Source organism: Carassius gibelio, chromosome A16 (genome assembly GCF_023724105.1).
Source record: "Carassius gibelio isolate Cgi1373 ecotype wild population from Czech Republic chromosome A16, carGib1.2-hapl.c, whole genome shotgun sequence".
NCBI lineage: Eukaryota > Metazoa > Chordata > Actinopteri > Cypriniformes > Cyprinidae > Carassius > Carassius gibelio.
Genome location: NC_068386.1, coordinates 28879120 through 28900093, shown reverse-complemented (window position 1 = coordinate 28900093; position 20974 = coordinate 28879120).

Below are 20974 nucleotides of genomic sequence, written 5' to 3'. Positions count from 1 at the left end.
ACCGATGAGTGACTGTGGTGAGTGTGTAGTTGAATGGTGTGATAAGATGATGCAGGTGTCCATGATTAGTAATCAGGCGAATGGGTGTAGGAGTCTGGTTTGGCAGGTGAATAAACATTTTGATTCGTTAGATCAGTAGACCTTGCATGAAATCCCTCAGGTCATTCAGCTGTCACAGACTTAAAAAGAATTGGCGGCTTATTTATTAAAGAGGAGGTCACATGTTAAAAAGTAGCAATATATATATATATGCTTCTGTGCAAAGGACCATTTCCGTTGTGTTGTGCTAATTTTGTTGTGTTGTGGCTTGTTTCCATTGTTGTGCTGCTATTTTGTTTGTGGCTCGTTTCCATTGTGTTGTGCTAATTTTGTTGTGTTGTGGCTTGTTTTCTTTGTGCTGCAGCAATTTAGTTGTGTTGTGGCTTGTTTCCTTTGTGTTGTGGAGATTTCCGCTCTGTTGTGCACTACTGGGCCATCATACTTGTTTGGTAGAAGTGATGGTTCTACAATATTTGTAACAAGGAGTTGAATTTCTAGTAGGTATGAAAGAGACTTGATGATAATTTCAAATATTAACATCAATATTAACATCAATTACATGTGACCGTATTAAATCTAACATATGATTACGTCAATGAATAGGGCCTGATATGTGTTGTCTAACCTCAATGTCTATTGTCACGATTATTACATGGAGTGCCCATGAACTTTTGTAGAGGGCACTCCAATCAGGACAATTCCACATTAACCACCAGATGTCACCCGGACTCTAGCACCTCTTATATGTTGCACCACACCCTAACTACATTTCCCATGAGTCTCTGCATCACAATCACCCTGCCACACCTGCACATCATTTCTCAGTCAATCTCCTTGCCACACCTGCACCTAATTTACACACAAATATAAGGAGCACACTCACTCTCACTCTCTGCAAAGTCTTGATGTGCTGTGTCTGTCATTTCTGAGCGTTTCCCTTGTGTTTGATCTCTCTGTACCTGACCTTTGGATTGTTTATACTGACTCTGATTCTCTGCTGCCTGCCCCCGACATCTGCTTGTTCCTGTTTTCGATTCTGGTTATCCCTATATACCTGACGCAGTTGCTTATCATTGCCTGTCTGACCATTCTCATTAAAAGTTCTGCACATGGATCCGAACCTCTCTGTCTCATCATTACAGAAGACTTCGCCAAACCAGGATCCAGCAGCTTTCTTGAACCCCAGACCAGGTATGGAGTCTGCTAACAGTTCATGCAACCCTCTAAAGGTGCTATGCTCCATTTTTCAAGAAGGTAGACCAATTGAGCTCTTTGTGGAGGAATTCATTCAGTATAGTCACCTTTTGCCTGTGGATGAGGATCTGGTAAAGGACTGTTTCTGGAGTGGTCTTGATACTAGGATAAGCTTGAGTTTACCGGAGGAAGACCCTAGCTGGACCCTGGGACAGTTTATTAACTTTTGTGTTGGAGTTTTGTGGCTCTCCTTTTACAGTTGAGGAAGTTACTTCTCCAATGTATCCAGCTCCTATCTGTTCGATGGTCCCTGTACCAGCGCCACAACACAAGATGGCCACCAGCCCAGCGCAACAGCACAAGATGGCCGCCAGCCCAGCGCCACAGCACAAGATGGCCGCCAGCCCAGCGCCACAGCACAAGATGGCCACCAGCCCAGCGCCACAGCACAAGATGGCCGCCAGCTCAGAGCCACAGCACAAGATGACCACCAGCCCAGTGCCACAGCACAAGATGGCCAACTCAACGCCTGAGCCTCCAGACCAGGTGCCACCAACTCGCCACCATAGAGGGCGGATGAGGAGGAGGAGGAGACAGGCGTCTACCGTTCCTCAAAGCCCGGGGATCATTCCCCAGGCAGTTACCGAGGCGGTGCCCGAGGCCATTCCAGAGGCGGTGCCCGAAGCTGAGGCGTCTCACGTCTCTACAGGCAGTCCAAAGTCAAGTCAGTTCCCGGTTGACCCTCCAGAGTCGAGTCAGTTCCCGGTTGACCCTCCAGAGTCGAGTCAGTTCCCGGTTGACCCTCCAGAGTCGAGTCAGTTCCCGGTTGACCCTCCAGAGTCGAGTCAGGTGTTTGTCGACCCTCCAGAGTCGAGTCAGGTGTTTGTCGACCCTCCAGAGTCGAGTCAGGTGTTTGTCGACCCTCCAGAGTCGAGTCAGGTGTTTGTCGACCCTCCAGAGTAGAGTCAGGTGTTTGTCGACCCTCCAGAGTAGAGTCAGGTGTTTGTTGACCCTCCAGAGTCAGGGCTAGTCACCGTTGATCAGGTCCCCGTTGATTTCCCAGAACCTAGCCAGGTCACCGTTGATCAGGTCCCTGTTGATTTCCCGGAGTATAGTCAGGTCACCGTTGACCATCCAGAGATGGGTCAAGTCACCTCTAACACCCAAGAGTCAAGTAAAACAACAGTTAAACTTCATGAGCCAAGACAAGTCACAGTTGATCCTCAGGAACCAAGTCAAGTCACCAGTGATCTTCATGAGCAAAGGCAAGTCACCATTAACCTCTGTGAACTAAGTCAAGTCACAGTTGATCTTCATGAGCATAGTCAAGTCACCAATGATCTTCATGAGCACAGTCAAGTCATAGTTGATCTTCATGAAACCAGTCAAATCACCACAGATCTACCAGAGCCTCGTCACATCTCAGCCAAACTCCCAGAGCCTCGTCACATCTCAGAGCTCTCGTCATATCCTGGCACGGCCAGGGAGGCCATCAATGAGCTGTCTTTCATTCCGGTCAGGGCTACTGAGACCATACACCAACTCTTTGTCTGTCCTGTCATGGCCACGGAGGCCAGCTACCATCTCATCACAGCCACGGAGGCCACTATTAACCTGTTTATGTTCCCTGTTTCAGTCCCACCTGACCAGACTTGCTTTCCTGTGCCATCAACTCCACTGTGGTGATCCTCTGCTCCGCCCTGGTGGGCCTCTGTCATGTATGTTCAACTTTGGTGGTCGTCTGGTCCGCCCTGGTGGGCTTCTGTCCCATCATCTCGGCTGTGGTGGTCCTCTGCTCCGCCCTAGTGGGCTTCTGTCCCCTCTTCTCAGCTGTGGTGGTCGTCTGCTCCACCCTGGTGGGCTCCAGCTCCACCTGCTCCACTCTGGTGGGCTCCCACACCACCTGCTCTGCCTTGGTGGACCCCTGTTCCCGAGTTAGGCCCACGGCGGGCCCCTGTTTCCTCTGTCAGGCCAAGGAAGGGCCCTTGTTTCCCATGTCAGGTCCAGGAGAGACTCCTGATCTCCATGTTAGGCCCAGTTCTGCCTGCTCTGCCCCGGTCCTCGACCACTCCACTTCCTCATGGACCTGGCCCTCCGTCCCTCCCCCTGTTCCACCTCCACTCCACCGCCCTCCTAGATTGTTTTGAGCGTCTGGAAGCCGCTCCTTTTTGGGGGGGGGGACTATGTCACGATCATTACACGGAGTGCCCATGAACTTTTGTAGAGGGCACTCCAATCAGGACAATTCCACATTAACCACCAGATGTCACCCGGACTCTAGCACCTCTTATCTGTTGCACCACACCCTAACTACATTTCCCATGAGTCTCTGCATCACAATCACCCTGCCACACCTGCACATCATTCCTCAGTCAATCTCCTTGCCACACCTGCACCTCATTTACACACACATATAAGCAGCACACTCACTCTCACTGTCTGCGAAGTCTTGATTTGCTGTGTCTGTCATTTCCGAGCGTTTCCCTTGTGTTTGATCTCTCTGTACCTGACCTTTGGATTGTTTATACCCACTCTAATTCTCTGCTGCCTGCCCCCGACATCTGCTTGTTCCTTTTTTCGATTCTGGTTATCCCTATATACCTGACGCCGTTGCTGATCATTGCCTGTCTGACCATTCTCATTAAAAGTTCTGCACATGGATCCGAACCTCTCTGTTTCATCATTATATCTATAAATGCTCATTCCAATGCATCTTTTTCATTATCAACATGGATTATGAAAAATTATTATCTGCTGACAACATTATCTCTGATAGAAAATTATATCAAACCAACTTCTTTTTTTAAAGTCTGTATGGTGCCCTGGTGGCCTGTATACAGTATCCAGTACAGGTGTCACAGGGGATTTATGATCACTTGTTATTCTGGGTAATATTCTATGAAGCACTATTACTTCAAATGAAACCAGACTTGTGAGAAATACTGAAAATATTATTATACAGGTGCTGGTCTTATAATTAGAATATCATCAAAAAGTTGATTTATTTGCCTATTTCCATTCAAAAAGTGAAATGTCTATATTATATTCATTCATTACACACAGACTGGTATATTTTCAAATGTTTATTTCTAAGGAAAATCCCAAAATTCAGTATCTCAGAAAATTTGAATATTACTTAAGACCAATACTAACCCTGACTCTGGAAAGTCGACGGTGACTAACCCTGACTCTGGAGGGTCCATGAGCACCTGACTCGACTCTGGAGGGTCAACCGGAACCTGACTTGATTTAGGAGGATCAACTGGAACGTGACTTGACTCTGGATGGTCAACAGGAGCCTGACTTGACTCTTAACAGTCAACTGGAATTTGACTCGACTCTGGAAGGTCAACAAGAACTAGCCCTGACTCTGGAGGGTCAACGGTAACTAACCCTGACTCCGGAAGGTCGACGGTGACTAACCCTGACTCTGGAGGGTCCATGAACACCTGAATCGACTCTGGAAGGTCAACCGGAAACTGACTCAACTCTGGAAGGTCAACAGGAATCTGACTGTAGCTGAACTGGCGGCCATCTTGTGCTGTGGTGTGGGGCCTGCTTCCATCTTGCCTCGTGGTGCTGGGTTGGCAGCCATGCTGCGCAGCGGCGTTGGGTTGGCGGCCATCTTGTGCAGCGGCACTGGACTGGCGGCCATCTTGCACAGCGGCGCTGGCTCAGCCGATTTGCGCCTCCTCTCCCCTCTCTGTCCATAATGGGGAAACGGCGGCTCCCATCCGAACCCCGGGTCAACAGGAGGCCACAGTGGAGATCGCTGCCGGACCTCCTCTCGATTACTCACTCCTAAGCGACCTCCCCTGGTTCCACGGAACACTACCAGGCGAGTACCCTCTAAGCCATTCCTCTCCCGCTTGATGGCTGGGGAAGAAATTGGAGCAGACATACTGCTGGATCTCTAGGATGGAGTCATTCTGTAACAATTCGTTCACCAGTGAAACACAGGAGAGCGAGATCCAAAAGCAGGTATGCTTTATTAAGGGGTAATCCAAACTCGAGGTCAAACAATCCAAGGTCAAAACCAACAATCAGTCCAAAACAAAAACAAACAAAGGAAAGGAAAGGGAAAGGAATGGAACGGAAACTCGGATGACGATAAGGCAAGGATGAATCTCGGGGAACAAGAAGACTGGATATACGAACGGTAAGGACTCCATACAAACAAGAGGGAAAGACAAGTATTTATAAGGAGACTAATGACAATAGATTGGAGTGCTAATGCCAACATGCTAATCATGCAAGAAACCAGAGCAGCGCCACCAGGCCTGGACCCGGACTCGTGTGCTGGTGTGCTGCTGTTGCTGTTTTATTTGTTTGTTTGTTTTACCCGTTTTTAGAAGTTATTCATAGAAGAGCACCATGGTGTTATTTGCACAAGGACTACTGCTAGTACTGATTGTATGGCAGTTTGTAAAGATGTGCCAAACATTTCCACATGTGGAGTGCGGGCTACCGCTTATCTACTCCAGAGACATGCTGTTGTCCCTTCGTTATACAAAAATAACAACATCGCCGACCGCGGATTTATTCAACGTGCCCGAGGCATTTAATATCCTGCCGTCTCGCCGAAAACTACGGAAGAGAGGTCGACGTGGGGGGACTCGGCAGCTTCTCCGTCGGAAAAGCAGCAGACCTCCGCTGCCCAGTATGATTCTGAGCAATGTTCGCTCTCTTAGAAATAAAATGGAGGAGCTCCGTATCAACATGAAGGTATGTTTTGAATACCATGAGGCGGGCTTGCTGGTATTAACGGAGACCTGGCTCCACAAAGACACCCCCAACTCCTTGATCGAGCTGGAGGGGTTCTCCCTTGTCCATGCAGACAGGGATATAACTTTGGGGAAAAGTCGAGGAGGAGGTATCTGTGTGTTTGTGAATGACAGCTGGTGCAGGAATTATTCTGTGAAAGAGACTGTCTGTAGCCCTGATATTGAATTGCTGTGTATTTCTCTAAGACCCTTTTACCTCCCGAGAGAATTCGGCAATATTATAATCTGCTCCACATATCCTTCCAATGAGGATTGCGTGGCCACCAAGAAGGTTATTACAATTTACCCTAATAATAAGCCATAAATCACCAGACAGTTAAAAGAGTGTATTAACCGAAAAAAAAATGGCTTTTAGGAATGGCGATAGGTTGGGGTTGAAATCAGTTCAAAGGAAGCTTAATAAGTTGTTAAGGGATGCAAGAAGGAAACATAGGGATGTTATTGAACAGAATTTTGCCTCTTTGGACTCTAAAAAAACCCTGGGCCTCCATGAAATCTGTTACAAACATGACAACACTTAAAAAGGATCTCGCAACACATGTTGAGCAGAGTAAAGCAGGTGAACTTAATTATTTCTTTATGAGGTTTGATACACAGGATTATTCTTTGGAATGCAATAATGTTCTACAGTCACTAACAACTGACCCCTACCCTAGGCTAGTGGTTGATCACTTCAACATTCAGTCACTTTTCAGCCAGGTATGTAAAAAGAAAGCTGCAAGTCCAGATGGCATATCTGCTTTTCTCCTTAAAACCTTTGCTGCAGAGCTAACCCCTGCATGGTGCCCGGTGTTTCAGAAGTCTGTAGACTCCCATCTGGTACCGGCCCTCTGGAAGAAATCGACCATTATTCCCATTCCAAAGAAACCCTGTCCTACATAGAACAATGATTACAGACCAGTGGCTTTAACTTCTGTTGTCATGAAATGCTTTGAAAAATACATAGTATCTATATTGAAATCTGAAGTCAACACTGAACTAGATCCACTCCAATTTGCTTATAGGCAAGGGAGGAGTACAGATGATGCAATTAATAGCATCACTCATCTAACTCTCAAACCCTTGGAGGACCCGAAGGCCTATGCACGCCTTCTGTTTATTGATTTTAGTTCTGCTTTTAATACTCTACAGCCTCATCTGCTCTTACAGAAAATGACTATGATGAATGTTAATCCGTCTATTATTAAATCGTTTTATTCTTTCCTAACAGATAGACTCCAAAATGTTAGGATTAACAATACATCTTCTGAATCAAAATGTATCAGTACGGGGGCACCTCAGGGTTGTGTTAGTTCACCAGTTCTGTTCACTCTTTATACTAATGACTGTACTAATAGTCTTCCGGGAAACCTGTTTTTTAAATGTTCTTACGACACTGCCATTCTTAGTTTGCTTCACCAGAATTCAGACCCATCAATGTATTTTTCAGAGATTAAACAATTTGTTAGGTGGTGTGATGAGAACAATCTCACCATTAACGTTAAATCAAAATTTTAACTAGATTGCAAAAGATAGGTCTAAGAAGTGTGCAATTACTTGGTGTGTTTATGTGTATTTTTTAATTCCTGTAATGGTGTAAGGATGACTGACTCGGTTGAGTATTTGAATCCATTTGCGGAGATGTTTATTGTGGAGAAAACCACACACAAGGATAAGGCAGATAATCGTGGTCAAATAACAAGCAAGGTCAATATCACAGCAAGCAGTCCGTACAGCAAACAAATTCAAATCGTAATCCAACAAACAAGGTCAAGAACAGGCAAAGAACATACACGAGGCAATCAATGTGGCAATGAGAAAACGCTTGGTAGAGACAGGGGTTAGCTGGCAATACTTCGCAATCTGTTGTACAACTGAGCTGGATTTAAACAGGAAGCTACAGGAAGTGGAGGAAGAAGAAGAGCACAGTCAGTAATGAGGAGATGGCGCCCTCTGGCGGCTGGATGAATGGATGGTTGATCTTACAGATTCCTCCCCCCTAGGAACACCTCCAGGTGTTCTTCGTGGACGTCCCCTTGGTCGAGGTGCTGGACGATCCGGATGTGCATGATGGAAATCCCGGGTCAATGATGGGTCTAATATGTCCTTGGCGGCCACCCAAGATCTTTCTTCTGGGCCGTAGCCCTCCCAGTCCACTAGGTATTGTAGCCTGCCCCCCCGACGTCTGGAATCTATGATATCCTTGACCAGGTAAGCCGGAGCTCCATCAACATCCAGTGGTGGGGGGGGCTCCCTCTCCTCGGAGGCAGGACCGGAAGCAGGATGAGCGGGTTTTAACAGAGATACATGAAATGAAGGAGAAATGCGATAATGAGCTGGGAGCTCTAACCTGTATGTTACTGGATTAATTTGCTTTATTATCCGAAATGGGCCTACATACCGTGGACTGAGCTTTTTGCAGGGTAGCCGTAACCGTAGATCTCGAGTCGATAACCATACCCTCTGACCCGGCTGATAGTTTGGGTGGGGACTTCTCCTACGATCTGCTTGGGTTTTCTGGGCTCTGATTGCCCTCTGTAGCCTCACATGAGCGCTGTCCCAGACTCTTTCGCTTCTTCTGACCCAGTCATCCACTGCCGGAACTTCTGAAGGTTCACCCGACCAAGGGAACATGGGGGGTTGATATCCTAAAACACACTTGAAGGGGGTGAGTCCTGTAGATGAGTGAGTAAGGGAGTTTCTTGCATATTCTGCCCAGGGTAGGAATTCATTCCAACGTTCCTGTTCTTGACTACAGTAGGATCTAAGATATCGCCCAATTTCTTGGTTTACTCTCTCCACCTGTCCATTTGCTTGAGGGTGATAACCTGATGTTAAACTGACATTAATGTCTAATTGTTTGCAGAAGGCTTGCCATACTCGGGACGTGAATTGTGGGCCTCTGTCAGAAACAATATCCTCTGGTATGCCATAAATTCGAAAAACATGTTGAAATAAAGCTTGTGCTGTCTCCATAGCTGTGGGTAATGCTTTTAGTGGAACCAGACGACAGGACTTAGAAAATCTATCAACAATTACCAGTATGGTGGTGCAGCCGTTAGAGCTGGGTAGATCTGTGACGAAATCCACTGCCAGATGAGACCAGGGCCGCCGAGGGATAGGCAAGGGTTCCAAGAGACCAGCTGGAAGTTTTCGTGGTGTTTTTGACTGTGCACACATGCTGCAAGATTTGACATACAAAGAGACATCCTTTGTTAAATTAGGCCACCAAAATGAATTGCGTACCAGTTCCTCTGTCCGCTGAATGCCAGGATGTCCGGAGCTCAGAGATGTATGGACCCATTGCATGATGCGCTGCCGAAGAGATCCTGGAACGTATTGGCGGTTAGGGGGGCAACCTGATGGTGTGGGTTCTGTTAGTTGTTTTCTTTGAATTTCCTCCATTATATCCCAACGAATAGGTGCCAAAATGACTGATGGGCGTAGAATTGGTCCTTGGCAGCAAGAAGTTTCCTCTGACTCATATATTCATGACAACGCGTCGGCTTTACCATTCTTGCTTCCTGGGTGATATGTTACTGTGAAATGAAATCTTGTGAAGAATAATGACCACCGAGCCTGCCTCGGGTTCAGACGTTTAGCACTCTTGATATACTCCAAATTTTTGTGATCTGTAATCACCTGAAATGGATGACGTGCTCCCTCCAACCAGTGTCTCCACTCAGACAGTGCTTCCTTGATGGAAAGTAGTTCCTTGTTTCCTACATCATAGTTTTTCTCTGCTGTGGTTAGTTTTCTGGAAAAGAAAGCACATGGAAAAACTTTACCAGTGTTTCCTTGTCTCTGGGATAGAACTGCTCCGATGCCGACGTCAGAAGCATCTACTTCCACTATGAATGGTAGGTCAGGGTTTGGGTGTTTCAGAATTGGAGCAGTGGTAAAGCTTGTCTTCAGGGTATCAAATGCGGTCTGGGCAAGCGTTGTCCATGATAGTTTCCTTGGTTTCCCCTTAAGCAAAGCAGTGAGTGGTGCTGCAATGGTACTGTAGTCTCTGATGAATCTCCTGTAAAAGTTAGCAAATCCTAAGAATCTCTGTATTTCCTTTACTGTAGTGGGACGTGGCCACTCTGTAACTGCCTCAACCTTCCTTGCGTCCATCTCCACTCCATGATGACTGATCTTGTAGCCTAAAAAAGTGGTATGTGAGACATGAAATTTACATTTCTCAGTCTTAACATATAAGTGGTTTGCCAGTAATCGAGACAGAAAATCTTTCACATGTTGGATATGTTGCTCACGTGTCTTCGAATATATTAGAATGTCATCAATGTAGGCGATAATGTGGTCATTTAGAATGTCCCGAAAGATCTCATTGATAAATGATTGAAACACAGATGGTGAATTGGATAGGCCGTACGGCATTACCAAGTATTCATAGTGCCCCCTGGTGGTGATAAATGCTGTCTTCCATTCATCACCTTCTCTGATCCTGATTAAATTATAGGCACTTCGTAGATCAAGCTTAGTAAAAATCTTGGCTTCACGTAATTGTTCTAAGGCTGAGGGAACTAATGGGAGTGGGTACCTGTTCTTGATAGTGATGGAGTTTAGACCACGATAATCGATACAGGGGCGTAGGCCACCATCCTTTTTTTCCACAAAAAAAAATCCAGATGCTGCTGGTGATGTGGATGGGCGGATAAAGCCTGACTCCAGAGCTTCTTCAATGTATTGTTCCATGGCCTGCGTTTCTGGTATAGTTAATGGATATACCTTGCTTTTAGGAGGTGCTGTGTTAGGTAATAGGTCTATGGCACAGTCCCAATGGCGGTGTGGAGGTAACGTAGCAGCTTTGGCTTTGCTGAAGACTTCCTGGAATTCAATGTACTCTGGGGGAATCTTAACTGCTTCGTTAGTTATTGGACTTTCAACACTTGTGGTTAGACATGGAAGTGGTATATGACCTTGTAGACAATGACTGTGGCAATACGGTGACCATTTGGTAAGTTCTCTGGAACCCCAAGAAATCTGCGGGTCGTGAATGGTTAGCCAGGGATTTCCTAGTATTATTGGAAATAGGGATGTAATAGGGATGGTTTGATGAGTGATACCTTTGCCAATGGGTTGAGTGTTGATGGCGGTGATGTGAATCGGTGGTATGCAAGGGATCACAGGGATGTTGAGTTTAGCCACCAATTCATGGTGAATTAGGTTCAGTGCCGATCCTGAGTCAATTAATGCTGAAACACATTGTACGTAACTTGCATAAGTGATGGTCATAACGAGAGTCAAGCACTTGGTGAATAGATTACCTGAATGTATACTCACTTTAGATGGTGTGGGCTTGTTGGGGCAGTGACGGCATTGATGACCTGGTTGCCCACAGTAAAAACATAGTCTCTGTACACGCCGTCGTTCACGTTCCTCCATTGAGATTTTGGTAAGGCCGATTTGCATGGGTTCAACATGTTCCAGGCCACTAGCAGTTGTGGCAGACATTGAAGTTGTTAGGGGACAGGTGGGATGGTTACGTATCAGATTATCAATACGGATCGTGGTGGTTATAAGTTGCTGTAAGTCCATATCCATGTCCTTACAAGCAATCTCTGATTGTAATTTGGGGTGAAGACCTCGCTTAAAGATTGGTTTAAGCGCGGCCTCATTCCAGCCACTTTGTGCTGCTATGGTGCGAAAATCTACTGCGTATTCTGCAGCAGTACGATTTCCTTGACACAAATCCAACAACTGCATAGATACATCTCTCCCTCCAGCTGGGTACTGAAAAACCTCAGTAATCTGCTTCGAAAAATAATCGAATGAGGTCCGTATCATATCATCTTGATCCCACACAGCAGATGCCCATTCGAGAGCTTTGCCAGTAAACAGTGACATCATAAATGAACATTTAGTGGTATCACGTAGAAAGGCCTCAGGCTGGTTCTCAAAATAAATGGAACATTGACGAAGAAACCCCTTGCACCTTTCCGCTGTGCCATCAAATTTATCTGGTAAATAAAATCTTACCGCCTCAGGTCGAGTCGCTGGGAGAGATTGTATGTAGCGGGTGAGATGTTCATTAGCGGCTCGCAGAGATGAAAGTTGAGCTTGGAACTCCGTAATCCTCTCATTTTGATAAGCAAAGGCGGCCTGAAGTTGTGAAATCTCCGCTGGATTCTGGTCAGGCGAAGTATTCTGTAAGGATGACTGACTCGGTTGAGTATTTGAATCCATTTGCGGAGATGTTTATTGTGGAGAAAACCACACACAAGGATAAGGCAGATAATCGTGGTCAAATAACAAGCAAGGTCAATATCACAGCAAGCAGTCCGTACAGCAAACAAATCCAAATCGTAATCCAACAAACAAGGTCAAGAACAGGCAAAGAACATACACGAGGCAATCAATGTGGCAATGAGAAAACGCTTGGTAGAGACAGGGGTTAGCTGGCAATACTTCGCAATCTGTTGTACAACTGAGCTGGATTTAAACAGGAAGCTACAGGAAGTGGAGGAAGAAGAAGAGCACAGTCAGTAATGAGGAGATGGCGCCCTCTGGCGGCTGGATGAATGGATGGTTGATGTTACAAATGGCAGCTGCTTCTATGCACTATGCATTTTTGAGTCCATGACAAATTTCCCCTAGGGGACAATAAAGTATATTCTATTCTATTCTATTCTAAACATGCTAGCGACATGTTAATCATGCTAAAGTCATGCTCGCAACATGGTAGTCGCATGTTAATCATGCTAAAATCATGATAATCATGCTAGCAACATGCTTGTTGCATGCTAGTGATGCTAGCAACATGCTAGCAACATGCTAATCATGCTAGAAACATGCTAGCGACAATGCTAGCAAACATGCTAATCATGCTAGAAACATGCTAGCAACATGCTTATCATGGTAAAATCATCCTACCAACATGCTAGCCATGCTAGAAACATTCTAGCAAAATGCTAATCATGCTAGAAACAGGTTAGTCGCATGCTAATCATGTTAGAAACATGATAGCAACATGTTAATCATGCTAAAATAATGCTAGAAACATGGTAGTCGCATGTTAGTCATGCTAGAAACATGCTAGCAACATGGTAATCATGCTAGAAAAAAGCTAGCAACATGCTATTTGCATGCTAATCATGCTAGCAACATGCTATTCGCATGTTAATCATGCTAGCAAAATGTTAATCATGTTAAAATCATGGTAGCAAAATGCTAGTCGCATGTTAATCATGCTAGAAACATGCTAACAAAATGCTAATCATGCTAAAATCATGGTAGCAACATGCTAGTCGCATGCTAGTCATGCTAGAAACATGCTAATCATGCTAACAACAGGCTAGCGACATGCTAGTAACTTTGCTAATCATGCTAGCGACATGGTTCGTCACTTGCTAATTATGTTAGCAACATGTTAATAACATGCTAATCATGCAAGCAACATGTTATTCGCATGTTAATCATGCTAGAAACAGGCTAGAGACATGCTAGTAACTTGCTAATCATGTTAGCGACATGGCTAGTCAATTGCGAATTATGCTAGTGAAATGCTAGATACCTTGCTAATCATGCTAAGTAAATGCTAGTCACTTGCTAATCATGCTAGCAAAATGCTAGCAACTTTGCTAATCATGTTAATTACATGGTAGTCACTTGCTTGTAATGCTAGCAATATGTTAATCACTGTCTCTTTTAAACTTCTTAAACTTTTAAATCTTTTTAAACTTTTCACATTTTCAAACTTTTCAAATTTTCTGGTCAGGCTTTCTCAAGCCAACTTTTTATCTAGTTATAGTTTACTAATGTATCTCAATATTTATTGTACTAATTACGTGGTCATAGCTCTAAACAATTTATCTTTACCTTCCTTCCCTAAATCAGAGCAGAACCTTTTACTGCAGGATAAAGCAGAATGTGGCAGCTCTGGACAGGTGTTTAATGGTTTTGGGCTGAGCACAGAGCCACTGAGAGTGCTGCTGGATCTTCTGAGAAGTGCCACAATCCAGAGCCTGGTGTTTCTGATCTGTCTGCCAGTGGTTTATCATACAGATGGTCTCCGAAGTGTTCCACTGTCACCCCATTGTCCTCCTAGTCACTGAGGAGGTGCTGGACATACACTAAAAGACTCACCTCCTGAAGACCCCAGAACACATGGAGGCAGGGCCGGGCTCAAACTGATGTTGTTTTTCTGATGTTAAACCTAAGCTATGCTGTAAATGGTTGTAAAAAGTACTTTCAGTCATGTATAGAACAACTTGTTTTAATGTGTACAAAATATATACAGGACAAAAAATAAACACATAAAAGAATGTTTTGTGAAAAAAATAAGCTGCATTAAAAAATTATTAAAAGTATTATTGAAAGTATAGCCCTACACCAAGCACAAACGGGTGAATCCTTTGCCCAATGTAGATGGTCCTTTGCCCAATGTCAGTGGTGGGAACAATGTTTCACGGGGTTGGACTGTTCATCGCAAAGTTAGCAGGTGTGTTACTGTTGTGTGGAACGAGGCAGGAGATTTTTACCGCGCTAGCCATGTAGCTTTGTCTTCTGACTGTGTGCCTCTCTGCAATCGGAGCGACAGTATTGTGGTGGAGACTTTTTCTTATGCCACTGGGAATGTTAGATGAGGTCGAAGTATTAATAGGACAGTCAGGGGACAACGTGGAGGCAGGGTGGGGAGTCGCAATGACAATGACAGTAGTCACAGATCTGCCACGCTGCTTGTAGCAGAGGGGCTATTATGCATAGTCTATCGCAAGCTGATGGTAATGCTGGCTTTGAGTACTTGGCCAATGAGGATGAGTACCAAAGTTGGATCATGCCCTTTGATCAGCCAATTGGATATCTGGGAGAAAGAGAACTCTCCAATGCTAATTCTCCCCTAGATTTTTTTAATACTCTTTCTCTCTGATGATTTCTGGAATTTACTTGTAAATGAGACAAATCGCTACACCCATCAGTTTTTAGCCTCCCATCAACTCCATCCACACTCCAGATTTCATCAATGGTCTGACGTAACTGTCAGTAAAATGAAAGCCTTCTTTTCTCTGCATTTGAGTATGGGTATGGTAGAGAAGTCAGAGTTGGAGGATTATTGGGGCGAATATTGGCCAACAGCAACACCTGGCTTTGGCAAGGTGATGTCCAGGAATAGATTTGAGATCATTTTGTCTTTCCTTCACTTCACCAATAATGAAGAGTGTGTTGACGGGGTCAGCCAGGGTATGACAGGCTATTAGAAATCCGCCCAATCATCAATTTGGTCACCCCCCAGTTTTCAGCAGTGTATGGTTCATCTAAGCAGCTGTCATTGGATGAAATGACCGTTGCGTTCAAAGGGAAATCAACCCTAAGATGTACAACCCAAGCAAACCAGACAAATAAGACTACAAAGTATTTGTTTTCTGAGTGAAACCAAGTCAGGCTATGTGCTACAGTGGTCCATGCACACTGGACAAAGTAGGCCTAATACAAGTGATTTCGGTGCTACACACCTTCTTGTCCGTAAGCTGATGGCCCCATACACAGGGAAAGGGCATGAGGTGTACATGGATAGCTATTACACCTCCCCAGCCAAAGCAGATGAGCTGGCAAGCAATGATTCAGGTTTGTGTGGGACTGTCAGCAGTAAGAGGAAGGGGATGCCAAAGGGCCTAAGCTGTGAATAGTTACCGTTGAGCAAAGGAGATGACCCAGTCTTCATGAGGAAGTGTAAATGCTAGCTTGTTCATGGCATGATACAAAGCGCCTCACAATGCTCTCTACCCTGCATTCCAACACATGTGTCAGAAAGCGCATCAGGACCAAACACACTGATAGTTGCTATAGGGAGATAAATAGGCCTGTTTGTGTTGATTAAATTTAAAAATTAAATCAAATTAAATTAAATGTATGCATTTAGAAGACTCTTTTATCCAAAGCAATTTACAGTGCATTCAGGCTATCAATGTTTACCTCTCATGTTGATGACTACAATTCGTTCATGGGGGGTGTCGACACAGCAGACTAGAGAATGAAGACCTACCTCTTTACCCATAGGTCAAGGAAATGGTACAACAGGATTTTCAATGCTAACATGCACTCTATTCACCTCTGGTGCAATGATAAAAAAAAAATTTGGCCTGATTAAAAAATCTCTATAAAATAGGTGATTCAACATTAAAATATACTTACTATTCCTTCTGCTCCAGATCCCTCCGTTATTTCCTCCCTGGTTTCTCCCTCCGTTTTCTCCTCCCTGGCTCCTTCCTCCATGGTCATTGTCTGCTGGCCCCCTCCCAGGAGTCTGTCCTCCACCAGAACCTCCTCCCCAAGTTCCCATTACCGCAAACTGCCGTAAGATTAACTTATCAACTTTCAATAAAGTTATTACTTCTTATAATTCAAGGAAAAATATTCTCTGGCCATGAAAACATTATCCTATCATTATGGAATTTCGTTACTAAAAGTGTGAGCTTGTAGCTAAAGATCAGGGCCCGTATTCATAAAGAATCTTAATGCAAAAAGTAGCTCCTGGTTACAAAATTCTAAGAAAATTCTTAAAAATGTGGGCGTTTACTCTTAAAGAAAAAATCCTAGTAAAGAAAAAAGTAATTCAGAAAGCATCTTAACCCTTAAAAGAAGTCTTAAGGTCAAACTTGTTAGGAGCACGGATGAGGACTTTTAAGAGGCTTAAGAGTTTCTTTAGCAGAGGAGAAAATGGCAGAAAGACGAAGAGGCAGAAGAAATGTGTTGCAAACAACGGATGACAGGGAGTTAATTAGATGCTATAGATTAGATAGTGTCTATCACATTTTCTAACTGTTTTTAAATTCATTTTAAGTAAATGTTTTAATCATTTTAAAAGTTTTAAAATTGCTTGTTTTATTTTTGTTATTATTTTTCTTCATGATTATTTTACTTTCTTTTATGTAAAGCACTTTGCATTACCATTGTGTACGAAATGTGCTATATAAATAAACTTGCCTTGCCTTGCCTTGTCTTGCCTAGATCGTGCAGCGATCATGTTTGTGACTGATCTTATTAGAGATGTGCTAACATCTTCGACACAGCACAGGAATGCCATAGCGCCAGAAATTAAAGTAATCACTACATTATGATATTTGGCAACTGGGAAAATGCAACAATGCAATATGATGACTTGGGTCTGTCACAACCTTCTGTAAGCAGAGTGATCACACAAACAATTACAGCACTTTCAGAACATCTTATTGTGTCGCAGTTCATTTTGTTTCACTAGACATTCCCTCTAAAAACTGCATTTATGAATATAGCAGGCTTATAGGTGCGCACAAGCAGGGGGTATGAACCGTTAATAGTTTGTGCTATACGCTCTCATGTCTGCTTTTCATGTCTGTCCCTTGCTGTGACACACGGCCCGAATTATCCTTTAAGAATGGCCTTGTGTTCATCCACTAACTGGGCTAACAGTAAACACTGTTTGGCTTTCTCGTCCTTCTTGGTATTGATTCCATGTTTGATACATTAAAACCAACATTCAAACCGCCACTTAAATAGGACAGCAATCACTGTAAATGGAAAGAGTGAAACAATTTTTATCATTCTAAGCCAATCAAATACCTTATAGGAAATTAAAAGCATGGTAAATAATAAAAAAAAGATTTACATACACGCATATAATGTGTGTGTGTGTGTGTGTGTGTGTGTGTGTGTAAGTGAGAGAGAGTGAGAGAGAGAGAGAGAGAGATCGGTCAAATAGGAAAAATTACACATGTAAATTCAAATTGAGAATTAGAATAGACCCTATACTTAAAATCACTCTTTTTTTCCTTCTTGGACAACCAACCAATCACAGTCTTCAAAAGATTGTGTCATACATAGCAACGGGGTCAACCTCGCCTCCTCACTAAGATGAAAGTTTTTGTCTTTTCCTTACTCAGAGTTGCTCTCAGATCGATCCCGAATCGCTTTTAAGCTAAGACTCCTACGTAAAAGTTTTTAAGCTAAATTAAGAGTTTTCTGAGAGGATTCTTAGAATCTTTATGAATACGGGCCCAGGGCCCATATCTCTAAAGAATTTTTGTGCAAAAAGTGGCTCCTAGCGGCCAAATTCTAAGAAAATTCTCAGAATCATTACGTTTTCTTATAATTTCCCCTAAAAGTGACACAAAAATCCCAGTTAATATAAAAGCTATTCCTCAAGATTCCTAGCACTTAAAAGGGCCCCTAAGGCTAGATCTGATAAGAGCAGGGAAGATGACTTTTAGTGGCTTAGGAGTTCCCCTAAGCAGCTGCAAAAAATGGCCAACAGAGGAGGCAGGAGAGATGTTCTGCAAACACTGGATGACAGGGAATTATTGAGACGCTACAGATTGGATCATGCAGGAATCATGTTTGTGGTGGATCTCCTTAGAGATGCAATTACTTCACCAACTCGACGCCACAACGCTATTACACCGGAGAAGAAAGTAATCACAACCCTGAGGTATTTGGCAACAGGGAAAATGCAACAATGCAGCAGTGATGACTTGGGTCTGTCCCAATCCTCCGTCGGCAGAGTCCTCACCCAAACACTGACAGCTTTGTCACAACCTAATATTGTGACACAATTTGTTTCATTCCCGCTGGATGCCCGCACTTTACACACACATAAAAGGGCATTTATGGACATTGCAGGATTCCCTGGCGTTGTGGGTGTAATTGATGGAACACATGTGAGAATAATTGCGCCATCAGAGGACGAGGCAGTCTTTGTTAACAGGAAGATTTTCCACAGCATCAATGTGCAAATAGTGTTCAATGCGGCCTGTAAGATTTTGGACATTGTGGCTAAATGGCCAGGCTCCACACATGATGCAAGAATGCTCTCCGAGAGTGGCATCAGACAGCTTTTTGAGAGACGCTATGTGCCATCTAATTGCCACTTGTTAGGGGACAGTGGCTACCCATGCAAACCATGGCTCCTTATACCTTACCTCCAGCCACGCCAAGGGCCCCAACTAAACTATAACAGGTAAGCCAAACAATACAAAAATCATGCAAATGAAATGCAAGCAATATGTTAGAGCATCCAAGTAGTGCAATATTTCCATCAAATAATTAAAGGTCTGTATTCTTTTGTAGGGCCCACAAGACAACAAGAGCGGTGGTGGAGCGTGTCATAGGCCAGCTTAAGAGGCGCTTTCATGTTCTCCACGGAGAGGTGCGGCTGAGGCCTGGAAAAGTCAGCAAAGTCATCATAGCCTGTGCAATATTACACAATATTTGCAAGGTTAGACAGATTGCAGAACCTCTGGAGGATGGTGATGAGGATGAAGACAACGATGAGGATGGTGGTGAAGAAGATATTCACATTCCACAGGGGAACCTAGCCCAGAGTGGACTGCCTTACAGGGCAAACTTCATAGATTTACATTTCAGGCAAGCTGTAGCCCCATGTCATTTGAGAACTTGTGATGGTATTAAGAACTACCACAGTTTTACTGCACATCACCTGCAATTGTTAAATGCAAGACACAGAACACAATCTGCAAATGGTTTATTTTTTAGGTGTTCAATTTTAAGATGGTAGTACTCCTCCTGAAGGGAAAGGACTTTTTTTTGTTGTTCAAACACATCAATTGTGAGTTGCAATCTTCTCTCCTGCAGGGATGCTGATGGAGCAGGTGCTTCGGATGGTAATGGTGTTTGATTCGCCGGGCTATCCTGAGTAGCAGCTGCAGATGGTTCAGGTGGCAATCTTGTCGGCAAACTTGATGGGCCCGTTTCTTGTGATGGCTCCATGCTACAGAAATACATAGGCCTAGTTTAATTATTGTTTTGATTAAATTAATTTAATACAATGAGCATGGATAACCCATGAAATGGCTTCTGCAATGAATAAACACTGTCAATGCCTGTTGGCAGCCCGATGACACTGACCTCACAGTGTCCCAGGACTTGAAAGACTGTGTCGGCCACCTGGGACAGCCGCTTTGCAGGTGGTCCATCCCCTAGAAAGAGCCTCTTGCATTGGCTAGTGACAGTTGGGCCAAATTTTCCTCGAAAGATACCTTTATGTTCGTTCACCAACTGGGCCAGCAACAAACCTTGCTCCTCAGTCCAGTTCAGCTTGCGATTCCTTTTTTTCTCCATTTTCTGTGTTTCTAGGATATTTGTTAACAAGCCTTCATAAATAGACCAGCCAGCAATCACAGACATTGATAAAAGCTGAGCCGTGTTACCCTAGTTAAGACCACACTGAGTTGTAATGTTGTAATTTCTACTTCATTAAGGACAGCCCCTTGAGATAGGCCATTTTGTTTTCAATGGGGTCCATATGGGAGTGAAAGTACAAAATATGCCAGCTAGGATATTAATATGAGCTAATAAGACATGAATCATTATTTGAACAGGGTGTAATGAGTTTAAGTTTTCACATATTTTAGATTCTAATGTTAGGCTATAGCCCCTACAGTTTACTATTCATTTTCCAGATATTTACTTGAATGTGAAATATTATTTACAATTACAGTCTGCATAAGATTAGAGTGTATAATTATGTTTATTGATTTGAGGGTACATCCTTTGCTCATTATCACCAAAAGTTAATTTTCATCAAACTTGTAGGATCAACCAATCACGGCTTTTGAAATGATGACTCATACCTAGCAATGGGGTCAACCACACCTCCTCACTAAGATAGGATTTTCCATCCATTCCTTGCTCTGAGTTCACTGAAAATGTTCTGGAATCCCTTCTAAGCTAAAACTCCTGGCAAGGAATGTTTAGGTTAAGTTAGGAGCTCTCTGAGAGGATTCTCAGAATCTTTAGGGATATGGGCCCAGGGCCTGTTCAGCGTTCTGAGTTTGGCTGTAGAGGTTTGCATCTCGTTGAGGATGAAGGTCACTCCAAGGGTCAGGGCGGGACCAATGACAGTGGAGATGCATCGTGAAGTGTCGGCAGCAGTCCAGGCTCGGACCGCAGATGACGGGTTCAGAACGGACTGTTGAGACAGTGCTTGGAGAGCTGTGTCGACGGGAGTAATGTCAATGTGTTGGGTGGCCCCTTTCAGT